Here is an 8,169-nt window from a genome sequence, read left to right as displayed (position 1 = left end):
GTATGTGGTCCGGTGAATATTAAAGCTTGCAGCAGGTACCATTATTTTCTGACCTTCACAGATGATTTGAGCAGATATGGGGATATCTACTTGATGAAACATAAGTTTGAAACATTTGAACAGTTCAAAGAATTTCAGAGTGAAGTGGAAAATCATCGTGACAAGAAAATAAAGTTTCTACGATCTGATCGCGGAGACAAATATTTGAGTTACGAGTTTGGTCTTCAATTAAAACAATGTGGAATAGTTTCACAAACTCATGCCACATGGAACACCACAGCATAATGGTGTGTCCGAACGTCATAACCGTACTTTATTAGACATATAGTGCAATCTATGATGTCTCTTACGGATCTACCACTATCGTTTTGGGGTTATGCATTAAAGACAGCTACATTCACATTAAATAGGGCACCATCTAAATCCGTTGAGGCGACACCATATGAACTATGGTTTGGCAAGAAACCTAAGCTGTCGTTTCTTAAAGTTTGGGGTTGCAATGCTTATATGAAAAAATTTCATCCTGATAAGCTCAAACTCAAATCGGAGAAGTGCGTCTTCATAGGATATCCAGAGGAAACTATTGGATACACCTTCTACCACAGATCCGAAGGCAAGACTTTTTTTGCTAAATTCGGAAACTTTCTGGAGAAGGGGTTTCTCTTGAAAGAAGTGAGTGGGAGGAAAGTAGAACTTGACGAGGTAACTGTACCTGCTCCCTTATTGGAAAGTAGTACATCACAGAAAACTGTTTTTGTGACACCTACACCAGTTAGTGAGGAAGCTAATGATGATGATCATGAAACTTCAGAACAAGATACTACTGAACCTCGTAGATCAACCAGAGTAAGATCCGCGCCAGAGTGGTACGGTAATCCTGTTCTGAAAGTCATGCTACTAGATCATGATGAAACCTACGAACTATGAAGAAGCGACGATGAGCCCAGATTCCGCAAAGTGGCTTGAAGCCATGAAATCTGAGATGGGATCCATGTATGAGAACAAAGTATGGACTTTGGTTGACTTGCCCGATGATCGGCAAGCAATTGAGAATAAATGGATCTTTAAGAAGAAGACTGACGCTGATGGTAATGTTACTGTCTACAAAGCTCGACTTGTCGCAAAAGGTTTTCGGCAAGTTCAAGGGATTGACTACGATGAGACCTTCTCACCCGTAGCGATGCTTAAGTCCGTCCGAATCATGTTAGCAATTGCCGCATTTTATGATTATGAAATTTGGCAGATGGATGTCAAAACTGCATTCCTGAATGGATTTCTGGAAGAAGAGTTGTATATGATGCAACCGGAAGGTTTTGTCGATCCAAAGGGAGCTAACAAAGTGTGCAAGCTCCAGCGATCCATTTATGGACTGGTGCAAGCCTCTCGGAGTTGGAATAAACGTTTTGATAGTGTGACCAAAGCATTTGGTTTTATACAAACTTTCGGAGAAGCCTGTATTTACAAGAAAGTGAGTGGGAGCTCTACAACATTTCTGATAAGTATATGTGAATGACATATTGTTGATCGGAAATAATGTAGAATTATTCTGTAAAGCATAAAAGGAGTGTTTGAAAGGAGTTTTTCAAAGAAAGACTTCGGTGAAGCTGCTTACATATTGAGTTTCAAGATCTATAGAGATAGATCAAGACGCTTGATAAGTTTTTTCAATGAGTACATACCTTGACAAGATTTTGAAGTAGTTCAAAATGGAACAGTCAAAGAAAGAGTTCTTGCCTGTGTTACAAGGTGTGAAGTTGAGTAAGACTCAAAGCCCGACCATGGCAAAAAATAGAAAGAGAATGAAAGTCATTTCCTATGCCTCAGTCATAGGTTCTATAAAGTATGCCATGCTGTGTACCAGATCTATTGTATACCCTGCACTGAGTTTGGCAAGGGAGTACAATAGTGATCTAGGAGTAGATCACTGGACAGCGGTCAAAATTGTCCTTAGTGGAATAAGGATATGTTTCTCTATTATGGAAGTGAAAAAAGGTTCGTCGTAAAGGGTTACGCCAATGCAAGTTTGACACTAATCTAGATGACTCTAAGTCTCGATCTAGATACATATTGAAAGTGGGAGCAATTAGCTAGAGTAGCTCCATGCAGAGCATTGTTGACATAGAAATTTGCAAAATACATGAGGATCTGAATGTGGCAGACCCGTTGACTAAGAGTCTCTCACAAGCAAAACATGATCACACCTTAGTACTCCTTGGGTGTTAATCACATAGCGATGTGAAGTAGATTACTGAATCTAGTAAACCCTTTGGGTGTTGGTCACATAGCGATGTGAACTATGGGTGTTAATCACATGGTGATGTGAACTATTGCTGTTAAATCACATGGCGATGTGAACTAGATTATTGACTCTAGTGCAAGTGGGAGACTGAAGGAAATATGCCCTAGAGGCAATAATAAAGTTATTATTTATTTCCTTATATCATGATAAATGTTTATTATTCATGCTAGAATTGTATTAACCGGAAACATAATACATGTGTGAATACATAGACAAACAGAGTGTCACTAGTATGCCTCTACTTGACTAGCTCGTTAATCAAAGATGGTTATGTTTCCTAACCATAGACAAAAGAGTTGTTATTTGAGTAACGAGGTCACATCATTAGTTGAATGATCTGATTGACATGACCCATTCCATTAGCTTAGCACCTGATCGTTTAGTTGTTGCTATTGCTTTCTTCATGACTTATACATGTTCCTATAACTATGAGATTATGCAACTCCCGTTTGCCGGAGGAACACCTTGGGTGCTACCAAACGTCACAACGTAACTGGGTGATTATAAAGGAGCATTACAGGTGTCTCCAAAAGTAGATGTTGGGTTGGCGTATTTCGAGATTAGGATTTGTCACTCCGATTGTCGGAGAGGTATCTCTGGGCCCTCTCGGTAATGCACATCACATAAGCCTTGCAAGCACTGCAACTAATATGTTAGTTGTGAGATGATGTATTATGGAACGAGTAAAGAGACTTGCCAGTAACGAGATTGAACTAGGTATTGGATACCGACGATCGAATCTCGGGCAAGTAACATACCGATGACAAAGGGAACAACGTATGTTGTTATGCGGTCTGACCGATAAAGATCTTCGTAGAATATGTAGGAGCCAATATGGGCATCCAGGTCCCGCTATTGGTTATTGACCGGAGACGTGTCTCGGTCATGTCTACATTATTCTCGAACCCGTAGGGTCCGCACGCTTAAGGTTACGATGACAGTTATATTATGAGTTTACATGTTTTGATGTACCGAAGGAGTTCGGAGTCCCGGATGAGATTGGGGACATGACGAGGAGTCTCGAAATGGTCGAGACGTAAAGATTCATATATTGGATGATATGGTTAGGCCAAGGGGTCAAGCCCATGAGGCTTTAGATCGGTGCAAAAGGAGTTTTGCGGAGTCCAGGGGGCCAAACGCCGGAGACCCTGGCGTCCGGCCCTGGGCCAGACGCCGAGGCCCATGGCGTCTGGGCCAGACGCCAAGGATTGTGGCGTTTGGTCCTGGAGTCCGAGTGGGACTCTTGCCTTTCGGGAAAAACCGACTTTGAGGAGGCTTTTGCTCCAAGTTTCGACCCCGGGGCTCAACATATAAATAGAGGGGCAGGGCTAGCACCAAAGACACAACAATTGATCCCTTGGATCTCTTAGCCGTGTGCGGTGCCCCCCTCCACCATAGTCCACCTCGATAATATCGTAGCGGTGCTTAGGCGAAGCCCTGCGACGGTAGAACATCAAGATCGTCACCACGCCGTCGTGCTGACAGAACTCTCCCTCGACACTCGGCTGGATCGGAGTTCGAGGGACGTCATCGAGCTGAACGTGTGCTAGAACTCGGAGGTGCCGTAGTTTCGGTGCTTGATCGGTCGGGCCGTGAAGACGTACGACTACATCAACCGCGTTGTGCTAACGCTTCCGCTTACGGTCTACAAGGGTATGTAGACAACACTCTCCCCTCTTGTTGCTATACATCACCATGATCTTGCGTGTGCGTAGGAAATTTTTGAAATTACTACGAAACCCAACAGTGGTATCAGAGCCTAGGTTACTTATGTTGATGTTATATGCACGAGTAGAACACAAGTGAGTTGTGGACAATACAAGTCATACTGCCTACCAGCATGTCATACTTTGGTTCGGCGGTATTGTTGGACGAGACGACCCGGACCAACCTTACGCGTACGCTTACGCGAGACCGGTTCCCTCGACGTGCTTTGCACATAGATGGCTTGCGGGCGACTGTCTCTCCAACTTTAGTTGAACCGAGTATGGCTACGCCCGGTCCTTGAGAAGGTTAAAACGGAGTCTATTTGACAAACTATCGTTGTGGTTTTGATGCGTAGGTGAGATTGGTTCTTACTTAAGCCCGTAGCAGCCACGTAAAACATGCAACAACAAAGTAGAGGATGTCTAACTTGTTTTTGCAGGGCATGTTGTGATGTGATATGGTCAAAGCATGATGCTGAATTTTATTGTATGAGATGATCATGTTTTGTAACCGAGTTATCGGCAACTGGCAGGAGCCATATGGTTGTCGCTTTATTGTATGCAATGCAATCGCGATGTAATGCTTTACTTTATTACTAAACGGTAGTGATAGTCGTGGAAGCATAAGATTGGCGAGACGACAACGATGCTACGATGGAGATCAAGGTGTCGCGCCGGTGATGATGGTGATCATGACGGTGCTTTGGAGATGGAGATCACAAGCACAAGATGATGATGGCCATATCATATCACTTATATTGATTGCATGTGATGTTTATCTTTTTATGCATCTTATCTTGCTTTGATTGACGGTAGCATTATAAGATGATCTCTCACTAAATTATCAAGAAGTGTTCTCCCTGAGTATGCACTGTTGCCAAAGTTCGTCGTGCCCAGACACCACGTGATGATCGGGTGTGATAAGCTCTACGTCCATCTACAACGGGTGCAAGCCAGTTTTGCACACGCAGAATACTCAGGTTAAACTTGACGAGCCTAGCATATACAGATATGGCCTCGGAACACGGAGACCGAAAGGTCGAGCGTGAATCATATAGTAGATATGATCAACATAACGATGTTCACCATTGAAAACTACTCCATCTCACGTGATGATCGGTCATGGTTTAGTTGATTTGGATCACGTAATCACTTAGAGGATTAGAGGGATGTCTATCTAAGTGGGAGTTCTTAAATAATATGATTAATTGAACTTTAGTTTATCATGAACTTAGTCCTGGTAGTATTTTGCAAATTATGTTGTAGATCAATAGCTCGCGTTGTTGCTTCCCTGTGTTTATTTTGATATGTTCCTAGAGAAAATCATGTTGAAAAATGTTAGTAGCAATGATGCGGATTGGATCCGTGATCTGAGGTTTATCCTCATTACTGCACAGAAGAATTATGTCCTTGATGCACCGCTAGGTGACGGACCTATTGCAGGAGCAGATGCAGACGTTATGAACGTTTGGCTAGCTCAATATGGTGACTACTTGATAGTTTAGTGCACCATGCTTAATGGCTTAGAATCGGGACTTCAACGACGTTTTGAACGTCATGGAGCATATGAGATGTTCCAGGAGTTGAAGTTAATATTTCAAGCAAATACCCGAGTTGAGAGATATGTAGTCTCCAACAAGTTCTATAGCTAAAAGATGGAGGAGAATCGCTCAACTAGTGAGCATGTGCCCAAATTGTCTGAGTACAACAATCGCTTGAATCAAGTGGGAGTTAATCTTCCAGATAAGATAGTGATTGACAGAATTCTCTAGTCACCATCACCAAGTTAGTAGAACTTCGTGATGAACTATGATATGCAAGGGATAACGGAAACAATTCCCAAGCTCTTCATAATGCGGAAATTGACGAAGGTAGAAATCGAGAAAAACATCAAGTGTTGATGGTAGACAAGACCACTAGTTTCAAGAAAAGGGCAGAGGGAAGAAGGGGAACTTCAAATAGAATGGCAAGCAAGTTGCTGCTCAAGTGAAGATCAAATTGACGCTGAGCTGCTAGAAGAAGATGCCAATAAAGACAAGTAGGACAATGCCAATAAGGAACTGTAGGAATATGCACCACCAAACATCAATGGAGTTGGAGAGAATGGTCCCTCCCTTCCTTCATTTCTCTTTGACAGTCTTAAATCTACCTCCTCAATTGGTAACCAATTCAGGTTTAAACATGTTGCACAACAGTTTCTCCATCAACCGGAGGATCCTCTCCCAGACAACAATTGCTTTAATCTACTTGGAGAAATGGAACTTGTAGAAGAAGACTTTGCTGACTCTGAACTTGGTCAAAGTGACTCTAAAAATGATGGTGAGGATGTTGCCTTCAGCTCCACACACAATATCATCGCGTCTGCAAAAGCACCACCTGTTCAAAATGTTGATGCGATACTTACACACGTGCATAAGAAGAACTGGGAAGGGGGAAGCTGGTGGGAGCACAATGCTCGAGATTGCTATGAAAACTAACAGAGTTCAAAACTTGAACCTTGAGCCTTGGCAACTCTATGTAGCTTGCTTCAGGTTTACTTTTGTTTTTAGTTTTTGAACCTTGTTTGGACCTTCACCAACATTGGTTTCATATCACATTATCAGTATATGGAACCGGGAGGGTGTTTTACTCCCATGATGTACTAAAAAAGACATGTGTCAGGAATAATCTAGTTTTTTTTTTGGGGTTGACTTCTCTAAAACAAAATTCACATGATTTTCTTGGTAAATGATGCACATAATTTAATTCGCCTATTTTTCTAGGAACAACCATCTGGCTTTACTGGCAAAAAAAGTATAACAATGGGATGCGCATGTGAAAAAAGACCCTCATAAAGACAAAACGTTCATCCAATAATTTGAATTCGTCATCATCTTGGCTTTCCTTACATAACTTTTTGTCTGAAAAGGAGGTTAAAACCCCCGACCTCTGCATCACTGTGATGCACACAATCATGTTTTAGTAATTATTATGCGGAGTACATAACAAAGTAAACCATGACCAAACCATTACAAGATATGAGAAAAAAAACACATACGACTAAGTCGACTTCTTCCATAACAACGCCTTCAAAAGGAAAAAACGTCCTCACGCCACCGTTGTCATGTACGATTGTAGACAACCTAGACAAGCCTTTCCTTACATACAAAATAAACATTACGAAAGCCATGACTCGCTCACCAAGAGAGGCAAGAACCCGAGTGGCACCATAAAACACATCATGTCCAGTAACACAACCCTTAGGCCGTCGAACCGTGGATACGTGCTCGGTTTTGTGGCAGAAGCAATGTTCTTTACCAAACACGGTATACAAGCATATTATGATTATATACCAAAACCAATATGCATTTTTCAAATTTCAGAGAATACAAAAAAGGGGCCGGTCAACCTGAAAAAGGCCTCAAACAAGAAAACTCAAAACCAGGGAACCAAACCCCACCCACGGCCGGCAAAGCTCTGCCCCCGTTGTTGGCTCGAGCCACGCGTGCAGCATGTGCGCGGCCCGCAAAACCCTAGGCCCCCAAACCCCACCCCCACCCCTGGCGAGATCCTGCCCGTCCGCGCGCCCATCCGACGGCGCCCAGCTCGCCGGCCGTCGTACTTAACCCGGCCGCACACCCGGACAGCGACTTCTCTCACTCCCCTCTCCGTTTAAAAAAAAGGCAGCGGCTTTGCTCCGCTCTGCTCCGCTCTCCTCCTTTCCCCTCACACCCTCCTCAACTTCGGCAATGGCCGGCCCGTCCATGGCGGAATCCGGTCTCTAGCCCCCCTGAATCCTACCAAGTTCACTTCTTTTTCTCTTCTTGGGGGCGCTCCGTGCGGTGGCATAGCAGCTTGCTAGGGCGCTGCCGCCGCCGCCGGCTTTGGGCGTGTGGGGAGGGATAGGGATGGTGACGGAGATGGCGACGCGGGGGGAGCCGTGGCGGCGGCCGGAGGGGGAGCGGGACCGGGAGCTGGAGGAGGAGATGGAGCTCTTCCGCAGCGGCTCCGCGCCGCCCACGGTCGAGGGCTCCGCGGGCGCGCTCCACGGCGCCGACGCCTTCCTCGACGACGACCTCCGGGCCGACCCGGCCTACCACTCCTACTACTACTCCAGCGGCAGCGTCAACCCGCGCCTCCCGCCGCTGCTGCTGTCCCGGGAGGACTGGCGGTCGGCGCAGCGGC

The sequence above is a fragment of the Triticum dicoccoides genome, chromosome 3B, assembly GCF_002162155.2.
Source record: "Triticum dicoccoides isolate Atlit2015 ecotype Zavitan chromosome 3B, WEW_v2.0, whole genome shotgun sequence".
NCBI lineage: Eukaryota > Viridiplantae > Streptophyta > Magnoliopsida > Poales > Poaceae > Triticum > Triticum dicoccoides.
The sequence above is the reverse complement of the archived record's forward strand: the minus strand, read 5'-3'. Positions refer to the sequence as shown.